The 12,507-nt window shown below is 36.5% G+C and overlaps 1 protein-coding gene across 9 annotated transcripts in view; it reads right to left on the minus strand.

Moving 5' to 3' along the window:
* LOC108560309 (neurobeachin) overlaps positions 1-12,507 on the minus strand; it is a 110,414-nt gene that overhangs the window by 38,488 nt on the left and 59,419 nt on the right. The window lies entirely within an intron of this gene.

The following is a 12,507-nucleotide window of genomic DNA, read 5'->3' on the forward strand; positions in this document are numbered from 1 at the left end:
GTCACGGATGCCTTCGGTAATGGAAATGCCCAGACAGAAACAACTATTTCAAGCTTCATTCTTTTACTATTTTTCAATGATCAAAGCCAAACCACATTATACACTAAACTGATAGAATATTCATTATAAGCAATAATTTAGTTTATATTTAAAAGTAAATATATAATTTAATTAGTTATTATTAATTATTTATACATTTATTCAGCGCTTTTCATAGAAATGTTAAATCAAATACACATATATGTAAGAAGGTGCGACAAAGGAATGAAGTATTGTAATCGTTTAATATGTAAATAAAATCAAATAGTTTTGGTCGGATTCTCGAAAATGCGATGGTAACTAAAAAAAATAAATAAAAGTACGCTGAGCGTAATTTCCAAAAATTCCAAAGTATCTTAAATTCCTATTTTACCGTAAAGGAATCCTGTTTTTAAGCAGAAACGATCCTAAATATTTTAGGTTTTATACTTTGATGACAACGGATAAACAGCATTTTTCAACCGAATTTATGTGTAGAAACAAAAAGTTTATATAATAAATTAACTATATAATTTAGATAATTAAAAAAAAAATTATACAAAAAAATAATTTAAGAGAAAGTAGGAAATGTGTAATATTAATAGCATGTTAAAATTATTGACATGAAACATATATAATAATCAAATAATTTGACTAAAGATATAATGAAGATTGATTGCTAGATCAATCTATATGCTTAAGCGTAAGGAGTGTCGCAATTATTTCGTTAGGTTTTAATCCTAGCTGAAACGCAGTAATTTGCAATTTACTCTAGCAAACGCCTATGGGAGTGTGCTGAGCGTTGGAACTCCTGTTGGTAGTGAATCTAAACCCTTCCTCCATAAACAACATACACTATTAGAATGCAATCCAGATAATGATTTTAAATCAAAGAGTCGTTTTACCAGCAATAACTGTATTCAATGAAAAATAGAACCTTTTCCCCATTCGTTTTCATTTGATTAATAGAAAGTAATTAGTAGATATTTAACGCTTCCGTTGGCTGTTCCATTTGTTAAGTCAGCAAATGCAAAATACATATAAAAATAATGAGTTTATTACGGACAGACAAAGTTATCTCATTAGTATTCAAAAGCATAAAACTGTGGCCATTCCCCGTGCATTTTTCTTTCTTTCTCTTTCTCATTCACTCTTCGCCATATTTGCAGCATGCATGCAGCACACTCGGTTTTCCTTAATCGCTGTTTACAATCTAAATGAAATATTATTAAGTTGGCGAACGATAGCTGATCTGCAATCAGGACTTGACTTTATGCAGATACCGTTTTATATTATCAATCATCAGTTTGCTTGCAATTTACGTTTACTATTTTCAACTAATAACACTTCTAGATCAAACGTTTCACTTACTTATTTATGTCACAAGAAATTAAATATTGAAAACAGAAATAGAAAGGATTAGTTAACACAATTTACACAGCATTATTAGTTTAATAGTTTAAAAGATTTATCTTGATGTAAATATAAGATTAACATGATGTACGTTATATAAGTTAAAGTTAACTGTTGCCACTTATGTCATACTTAAACGTTATAAAAACGCATCTTATAACTTTGTTAATAAAGCTAGATAATACTTATTAATGTATTATTAAATCATAATGTATCTGGTTGAATTACATAAACGAGCTGGTAGTTAATCTCTTGTATAACAGGCTTAGAACGTTTCAATCTGTAATTTCGTTGTCATTAAGATAATGTGTATCTTAGTTCAAATGTAATTCTACCGCCGGGATGAACGTTCCGTGTCTATCGCAAATTGATGTACTTAATGTCCATTTTGAAATGAAGGACAACACGCAAAAAAAAAAAGAATGTACATATATTACGTAAGTAATTCGGGGTTGATCCTTTAATCATGATTTAGATGCACATTTGGGGTAATAAATTCACTGGGTACTCTATCAGAAAGTGTAATCAGGAAGTATCGAGGCGTAAAGAGAGCGGATGAAGTCGACATGCTGTAGCGTTGCAGACGTCGCGACGCTCTAGCGGCGCGTGAAATCACACATCCAGCCAGCGTCCGGACCCCCGAAATACCAGATGTAACGAGCATTTACATTGCTCGATTGTAATAATGGTTGTATGGGTTGTTCGGTGCGCTCGGCATGGTGGTTAAGATTGGAAGCTTATTAAGCAGTACGGGTATCTGGTATTTGCTTTTCGCGGAGTGGTCTCTCTCCTGAAGTGGATGTAGGTGGTTAAATAATTATACTCTTGAAAGGTTGTATATACAAAGTTAAACGCAATAAAAGGACGAGCGCGGATCTCTCGGCGTTATGGGGGAACGGGAACACGCCGTGCATCGGCCGTTTTATATATGGAAGAGTACGTTGTAAACGAAACATTTACCCCGGGGCATCCCACATAAAATAATATCAGACTATTATTTAGATAGCGAGTATAAATCACACGGTGGGACTTTGACTGCAAAAGGTACCGCGCGCTCGCCCCGTCCACGGCATGCATTGCGTGATCGCAACTGAAAATGGCAAATTACAGAATAAATAGGATAGGATAATTGAAAATATGGGAATATCTCCGTTCCGATCCGGAGGAGTTGTGGATGAGGATGTAGAGGAGGATGAGGAGGAGGTGGCGGCGGAGGAGGCAGCAGGTGGCTCTCGCAGTTTACCGAAGACAATGGAAACCGGACCCATTATACATGACGAAAACAGGAGCAAGGGCGGAATGAGCGCAAAAAACTGGCATCAATAGCGAACGGAACGGAAAAAGGGAATAAAAAGGCTCGAAAACAAAAAGGATCGAAAATAAAGATAAATAAATGGATGGAAGGAGAGAATACTGGGCGAGGAGAGTAGGCACATCGGCGAAGAACAGAGGAAAGGTCTCTATAAATAATGGCGAAGTTGAAAAACCGGGTCCAGTGCAGAAAGGACGATCCGTTTGGTGGCACATAGTCCGTTATTAACACCGACGCAGTGGACATTTTGATTTAATTGTCCTCCGTTCCTTCTTCTTCTTCTCACGGGGACCGCGGAATTCCTTCAGGTGCCCGGGCATCTCCTCTCCTCCACCCCTATCCACCGCTTCGTTGACAGTTTTATTACGATCGAAACATCCGATTACTTTTTGCGAATTAACTCGACGTTTAATTGAATGAAAACTCTCGCGGCAACATCGGTCCTCCCAAGATTTACGATGATCCTATACCATTCGTACCATCAATAGCATCCAACGACCTCTATCTACCTCCTCCAACTAGACCGCACTTAATCCCGATGGCACCGTTGCCGCACGCAGCAAAAAGGATTCGAGGATAACTGCCTCAAAAGGCCAGACGCCGCGCTTTACACTCAAATGCACTAAAAAGGATGAAGATTAGGAATACCCGAAAATAACGGATAAACAGAATCGTCTCATCCTCGCTTCTGCATTTTTACATTTTTTTAAATAATAACTCAAATAGGGTGGTCCGTTTGTACCCAAATCAAATTCATTTACCTTTTTGCCCCCATCTTCTCCAGAGATAAGACAACTGTTCCCTCAGGCACTTGATTTAGGTTCTGTTTTCTTATTATTTAAAACAATCGTTCGTATCTTTGCTATCTACTCAGTCATCTATCTGATACAATATAAGCAATCAATCAAAAACGTCATAGAAATTTTAAAGTATTCCCAAAAATACGCAACTTCAAATGTACAGCCTTTAAACTAGTAATATTACAACAACTTCATTAATTTCCAATAATCGTTTTAGTAATTACATTAGCCGGCGTTATTACATCATTAATTATATAACTTTTCAATAACATTGTTTCTCACAAACAAGTGTCAGTGATAACATCAGTTTTCATAAAAAAAAATTACGTTTGTATTTATATTCATAATCGGTAATTGCGAAATTTAAATCTTTTACTTGCTAAATAAATAATTAAAAAAAATAACTGTAAATATATCCAATTATTGCAGTATATTGTATTTATATACTTATTCATTTAAAATTATGTTATTCATGTTAATTATGTTGAAAAAAAAAATTCTTGCATGTAATAGAAGCAATTAATCACATAGAATATTAAATATAGAAAGATAAATAAAATCTATATAACAATCGAGTTTATAAAACGCATATTTTGATCTAATGATCTATCCAGTCATCTCGATTGCACAATATCATTCAATTATAAAATGACATACTATTGCCAATATCCACATTGCATGTAAATGTATTATGGAAATATGTTTAATTATTTAAATATTCTTTAAAAAATAAACAACAACAACAACGAGCATTCGCGCATTTATGCATATCATCTTTTGTAATGTGGATGAATGGGGATGGCCGTCTGGTATTATATAATATGGGCAAAGGAAAAAAATAAATAAATAAAATGAACTGCAGAGGCACGGAGATTATTAAGTTACGTCCAGGCTGCACGCAATGCACGTAAGGTAAAAAAAAGAAACACAGAAAACAAACAAAAAAATGAACGTTCTTCTTCGTGCGACTAATATGGGTTCATCTTGTTCGGATTCCGAACGTTTTGAAAGATTGGTTCAGCGGCAATCTACATATTACATAAGGTAACATAATATTTAACTTAACAAAAAAAAATTGCGTGTTGTATTCGATTACTATAATGATTAAACATTTGCAAGAAAGATTTTGTAATTTTTAATTATTTAACGTAATTTACATTGCGTCATAATATTATAATTTAACAAAAATCTGCTGTTTATTAAACTACAATTGATAGCAAATATATAATAAAAACACATATTAATGCGAGACTAACGATGAATGACGTTAATAATGAAGATAATTAAATATCAGAAAATTAATGATCCCCAGTTTTCCATTTCATAGATATTTATCACTATTGAAGCAATTTTAATGGTGTTCTTTTTGTCTCGTCCGGATTTTTTTTACGAGCGGAATCACAGAATCGCTGGTGCTCGGTGTGTGTCGTGTGGATACCATTTAGGGGTACCATCCTCGACCAGCGGGAGTCCTCTGTCGCGCAGCTGGGTACCATTGTGGTCCCGTCAAGAGGTTTCGTACTAACGCCACTCATAAACTATCTTTATTATTATTATTATCACTATTACTACCATCAAGGTAAAATAGGCAACCGAATGTTTTATGGCTGCTTCCAGCAAATCGCCCCAAAATGACAACGAGGCTGTCACTAAATTTAAAACAAAACAAAAAAACGAAATCCCCGCCCTGTTTGCACCCACTTTGGAAAAATGGGTGTTTCGTATTGTGGTTTTGAGCGCATTTAAATAATTATGCAATTAATAATATTTCCGAGGATAACATAGATGTTATTTTCTTGTATGTGTGTATATATGCATACAATGTTTAATTTTATAATTAAGAGAGTTAAATGCGTGAGTATATAAATGGCACGGACGGAGTTAATTAATTAAATGTGCATTCGTAATTTAATTAATATAACGTTGATTGTAATTTATGAGATTTTCTTTAGAGACTTTTCTTTCTTCGTTTTTTTTTTCTCCTAATTTATTTGATACGACCAAGTGATTAATCATCGCGTTCTATAATTGATTTTCTTCCATAGTTTTATCCTCCGATAGATAATTATTACAACATTTACGTTGAAAGCTTTTTTTCTGTCATCAATGACTCCATTTATTTACAAGCAAATTCGACCAAGTCAGAAGATTGATTAACTCAAGTGAAAACAAACAAAAAAAATCGTCTAATTTGAAAGTAATATATGTAAATAACCACAGGATGTAAATTTGCATATAACGTGCGCATTAATTGAGTGCAATTTCGTGGACAATATAATTGAAACCATATCGCGTTTCGTCAGTTTTTTTTGTTGTTGTTGTTGTTATACCAAAAAAACAAAAAGAAGTAGGTTTCATTGGTTCAGTAACGTGAATTTTAAACGGATAATTATTGTTTCAGCGGCGAAATCATAATATTTATGAGAAAAGTCGATTAATCACAAAATAGTCGTAAACAATTAATATGTTCCAGTATTGCCCAGAGACATTGATTATACGTAATTTATCGACGAAACGAGTTTCCAGCTAATTCCATGTAATATTCGCATTCGTTTCTTTTTGCACTTACCTCTCGGCCAATTAAAATTTATTTACTTTGTATTTAATTACAGTGTTTCCCAATCCGTTAAATAAATATAGTTTATTGAAAGTAACAAAATAGTATGTGTTAGAGAACATCCTTAAAAAAATCAGTGGAATTTTGAGTTTATTAGTTTTTTGATGTTTTTAACATTTCTTCAAAGATTCTTATATTAAATTAATCAAGAGAACCATTTAATTTACATTACGTATCTAGTACAATTAAATCATCTGACAGATGATTTCATAACTACCGAAAAGATACTGTTCATCTTTCAATTGTATAGACCAAAATTACTAACAATAGGATAAATGCAAGGCAGGTAAACAATATTTCAATTCTTCCAGTTCGGTTAATAATGTTGAAGCATTAATTCCAACCATTAACTATTTATAAAAGGCTTTAGAAATTCTTTTCATAATGGGGAAAATGGATTTGGTACTAAACCTAGTTATTTCTAAAACTATTTAGACCATTATAAGTTTTTTTTTTGTTACTTCTTCCATAACAGTATTGTTTCTAAATTGAATTTCATTTCGAAAACTATTTTGACTATTATAAGTTGCGTTTGAAGCAACATAGGAAGTAAACAGGTCAAGGCACTGAAAGTTCAAAGATTGCTGCATAAAATGATAGATAGATTCATTGGGCATCATTAATCAATGCGTTGATTGGCTAACAAGGTTTAATTAAACGGCGTTTAGAGTATGTGTTAGTAAAAGTGCGGAAATTCCGGCCGTGTCTGTATCATTAGGGCGTATTCCAAGTATTTATTTAATTTGCTTCATGTTATTTTCACACACATATATATTATGTATAGATATATAGTCTTTGTTTGAGCCGGCGCTTTGTGCGCGTTTTCTCACGCACGAAAACCTCTATTCGACGGCGCAATCTCTTAATAAATCATGCACAATACTTTGGCATATTGATAATTTTCTTGGGTAACGTCGAGGAAGAAGACGAAGAAAGAGATGCCCGGCTACGGTTTTGAGTTTTCGATGAAACGTTGCGTTTATTTGCGTTCGGAATAATTAGCCTTCCATCTGTGTAACTAGTTGTCCATCAAACGGAGCACGCAAGTCTCGTCAACGCTTTCGTAGGTATAAAGTGTGCATGTGTTGTTCTCGTTCCTTCTTGCTGCGTTTGTATGTGTATGTATGTATACCTAGGCGATGCAGTTGATTAATGCACGTTCGTGAACTGTTTTGGCAGTGGACCACGATAATCAGTTCTTCCTCCCACCGATTCTTTTCAAGTTAACAAGCGGATAATGGCCCAGGTAGGGACCTGTCAAGCCCCTCTCGACGGGTGGCCCCCCGACGACCTGTGCGCCGTATATAATATCACAACTCTCTCTTTCTTTCTTCTCCTCTTGGTTGCGTTCCTCTCTTCTTCCAGTTCCTTCTTTCTTTTCCCCATTCTTCTTCTGGTTGGTTTTCGGAGTCCTGTTGCCGGGTTTGTGTAAATATTTGTCAGGTCACATGAATAATGAGGAGGCTCCCGTTTCCACCATTTGGATTCGACTCGGCTGTTAAGAGCAATTAACTCTAAACTACCAATACAAATCGATTCACTCAGCGAGCGATCCATTGTTGGAGATGCATATTATGCAAATGGATTTTGATCGTTGGCGAGCATTCCTTTGAAAGGGTAAAGGCCATACCTGTACTCTCCGCGCGTACGTCTCTATGCATGTAGCAGTATTATGCAGAAGAAGTCTATACAGAGCCGAACAAGTATATCTATTTTTGCCATACTTTTACTAAATTCAACTCGCAATACGTTTAGATCAATCAATCAGACAAAACCAATAAAAGAAAGACAAGCAGATGATAAATAAATAAAGGCAACAACGTGTATCCAGTTTGGATTTTTTTTTAATAATTGATACCGCGGGATGCCCGCACTCAATCATCGTCCCCGCTGCGAGACGACATCCACGTTCTTTGTTTTAGAGTCTCGTACAAGTCCGGACCCCAGAACATATCCATCATTCAGGTATACCAGCAAGAATCACTTTGCATTCCTTTCACCAATGACACAGAAATATTCAAAAGCAAAAAACACATCTCGGCTAAAGGGAATTTCCCTCTTTATCCAAGAACGCAAACTGAAGGTTCGATTTAATTCAATTAACGCGGAATGCTCCATTTTATGGATACTTTGTTATTGTGGTTTTGTAACTGCCTTCAATGGAAAGCTTTTGTATTTTGTATTTTTTTTTTCAATGTTGTTTCGTTTTGTTCGTTCGGTGGTTGGTGTGGTGAAGCATATCTTGGATTCTTGGCGGGGAACGGAGTTGGCGCCGGCGACCGCCTGCCGGACACCAGACTACACGCACACCCATGCAACTACCCGCCGTGTTTTATTGTTTTACCGTTACGGATATCAAATCGTCTGGTGAAATACGACCTCAGGCCTTCTTTACTGGCTGGACCCTGCTAAATCAAACGTTGACGTCGCCCCCAAAAGAGCCCCCCGATCTTATCTTCCCTATGCGCGACAAACATCTCTTCCACTCATCTCGCAGGTGTCGCTCGATCAACTTCTTTTTTTTAGTTTTCCTGGGAAAACACTCGTAGAAATGGAGGTCGTCCGATGCACTCACTGCTCTTCATCATCTCGCATTTATTTTTAGCTGTTTTATTTTCATCTTTTTCTCTTCTTTCTCTTGGCGGGTTCGATTTCATGAATCGCCACGAGCGGGAAAATAAACAGCGAGGAGAAGGAGGAGGCTCAACCTCAACCTGTTGCCGCAGCTGAAGCGGTAATTACCGTTTAGATGACGAGTGTCAAGTCGGTCAAACCCACTCTCCATCCTCGGAACCGAGACCTGACAGCTCGGGCTCTGCCCCCAAAATAACATGATAATGATACCTTTAATTAGGTGTATTTTGATGAGTTGATGTTTGCTCAGAACACACAGACGCACGCATGATTTACCAGTTAAGCCCATTGAACTTCGCCTGATCCTGATAATCTTATATTCTTTATAAACATTTTAATATTTATACTCCAAAATTACCTTAAAAATCAGCACTAATTTTTATAATACAAAAACTGGACTTCGCGCATATTTTTAATGACCTTGAACCACCTTGACAAGGATGTAAACAAAGTTTGGTTGAAAGTAATCAACAGCCTCCACATTTACTTAATAATTAAATGAGACTTATTACCATATCATAGTGTTGATAGATAGTTAATGTTATGAAAAAGTACTTTGAAACCATATATTTTCATGTATCAACTAAAGATTTTCTTTGAAAAACTTGAAATTGTAAATTGATGTTTTGAATGTAGTTTAAGGCTCAAACGGTAAAAGGAGTTTTAGTGGAATGCGACTATAAATATTAAAGTTATACATAAAATTGTAATATAAGTTGGAAAAGGAAGAGGGCGAGACGACTTCATTGAATAAAAGCCGTGAAGAATGTTCACATTATGATGCCATAAAGCAGTTGCTAAATGAACCCGATTTCCGTCTGCGGTGCGATAATAAAAATCGTTGAACAAACAAAAAGTATTATGCAGATGATATCGTTTAAGTGTTGCAACGGGGAGGAAGGGACTGTATAATCACAAGTTTTTGAGATGCAGTTTATTAGGTGGTCGCGTCGAATTACATAGTGTTCATTTAAATGATAATAAATTAAGATAGTAATGAATGGACTTGTTGTATATGGAGTATGTATAGCAAGCAGCAGCAGGAGCTGAGGTCGAAGCCGACCAGGACGCCTATTATTCATCTATTTTGAAAACGAACGCCATTCTAATTTCCATAATGGCATTAAGTCGCGAGCTTCGCCCGTGGTCTTCTGCTACATGGTCAAAGCACCATCCGCAAGAAGACTCATCCAGGAATGTTGTAATGACCAAAGCAGCAACCATCATGACTGTTATTATACTGTGTATGGGGGCTCCATAAATCGGGGATAATCCATCAGAGTAATCACTGGCATTAGTACAGTCCATCCTCGGTGGTCTACTACCGAAGTCCCACGCATCTCATCACACCCTGTCACAATTGCTCTATAATTATGTTATAAATTATGCCGATAATCGTTTAGCGAGTTCCGCCCCGGGCTGTTGGTTTGGTTTGGTATGGATTTTAATGGATGGCCGTGTGCGAGAAAGCTAATTGAAATCGACGCCGTTTATATTCGCAGTACAACATGGCGAGCCGCCGCCCCATTCAAAAAAAAGATGAAGAAGTTGAAGAAGAACGTACGAAAGGTACTAAAGGCGACGGAGGCCCCAAAGATTCATTATTGTATAAATTTTCATTGCGGGGCCCGGTGTTGCGGACGATGTCGGACGGCCCATTGGGCAGTTCCGTGACATCATCGGGTTATAACTCAAACCAGGTGGTTTTTGAGCAAACAACAAAACCTCCAAACCAACAGAACGGACCCGAGGATAACAGTTATTAGGCGCCGTTTAGCAGCCTTTGAATTATGGGATCTCGATACGTGGGCCGCTGATTATAATCGTCCCCAGTCTCGCCAAGACCAAGACCAAGACAACCATAACCAAGACCAAGAGAAGAAACCAACATACTCAAGCATATATGTGTAGGGATGGATATAATTACCAACCATGTCTTACTACTCTTCTACACGTTGGAATTTAATTCCACAACCTTCGCATGATTATGATTAATCCATCCATACTTCTTTTATCCATAAACTTTTACGACCCCGATCATTACTCAAGGCACACACAACGAACCTTCTTATTGGACAGAGTTTTGTGTGCACCACGATCGAAAACCAATATCAAATGTACATTAACGGAGACAATCGTCGTCCTTCGAAAGGCGAATAAATTCTGGAAAACTTCAGAAACAAAATAAAACCAAAGAAGTAACGATAATAAGAACGTACACCGCGAACGTGCAATATGGAAACTGCATATTCTTTTTTAATTCGAAAATAAAATAACAATGTCCACGTATGGAATTTATGTTTCCAATTACAATATTTCCACCTAGCAACAACAAACAATGACTTTTACGATTGTCCACGCACAGCGATTTATAAACAAACATCTTGGACATTTGCAGACTGTAATAATTATGATACCTAAAACTACGTTCGCACAGCGGTGTCTTTATGGTTCCGAGTGATGCACTTATTATGCAACGATGATTATGCGCACCTCCTTTCATTTTCTAAATTTAAGATGAAAATAATATCGGACTGTTGTGTGTTTTAGCTCTATAAAAGCATCAAATAACTCAAGAGCCTTTGGTAAAGAAAGGTAAGGAAGGAGTGGAAGAGAGACGGCGCGCAGAGAGTCCAGTTTTCACCGGACTGTGGTCCGACTTGAAATAAACGAAAATTTATATCAAAATAAAACGACGGGGATGGCCGAACAGGTATTTAATATGATGAGGAGAAGATGGGTGCGGATAATTTGCATATCTATTCCGTCCGGCAGCGCAATGTTTCAATAAAATCTTAATGAGGAAGAAGTTTCTTGGACTGTAAAGACAATGTTCTCCTCGTGCTATGGAAGATGGAGAGGATCGACGCAGACCCCCATGGGTCGGAGGATGCCCCCGCCAGGGACGACCAATTATCCTGCCTCCTGCTGAGCTGACTCCGACCCGGCGCGGAATGCCGGTGTGCGCCACCAAAATTATAAAGCAAACAAACGCATTGTTTCTTCTTTTTCTCCTCGTAACAAACACAATTTATTGTTCGAACAAGAATTATCCTAGCTAGAAACCATTAGATGTTTTGTATACAAATCAGAATTCTGAAGACAATGAACAATTTAATTATTAATATAAAAGTAATATATACTTAAATTAATTCATAAAATGAGAAGTCAAAATCCTGAAAAATAGCTCTAATGGATATTTAGCAACTTTGGTTAATACTTATTTCGTTGCAGAAATGGAATGTCTAAAGGACTAAAATTGAAGTTGAATAAATTCAATAACAATAAAGATACTCCACTTTTGAAATGCGATTGTTGCGAAGACAAATATGATGAGGGGATTATCAAGAAGATGGTAGAGTTTAATTTATGCGACGGGGTAATCTCTCACAAGTAGATAATGGGAACGGGTCTTGAAGTGGCTGAAAACTGGAATCAAAATAGGAGATTAATCTTGCTGGGGCATTGTGTGTGTATGTGCGTGGAGAAGGCGCATGATATACTTATACTTATATCGAAGCCCATAGCGCGTGCATGCAAACCACTGTTTAATATTCAATTATTCATGGGCAGAAATATAAATCGTGTCCGTCCACTGCCAGTGTTAACAAAATACATTCAATTATATCTAATATCTCGGAGCATGGAAAAATACACGGCATACGACAACACCAATTTACATCAAAATCACAAAGACTTATTACCAAGAAAAC

This window comes from Nicrophorus vespilloides, unplaced genomic scaffold, assembly GCF_001412225.1.
Source record: "Nicrophorus vespilloides isolate i.1.1-1 unplaced genomic scaffold, Nicve_v1.0, whole genome shotgun sequence".
Classification (NCBI taxonomy): Eukaryota; Metazoa; Arthropoda; class Insecta; order Coleoptera; family Silphidae; genus Nicrophorus; species Nicrophorus vespilloides.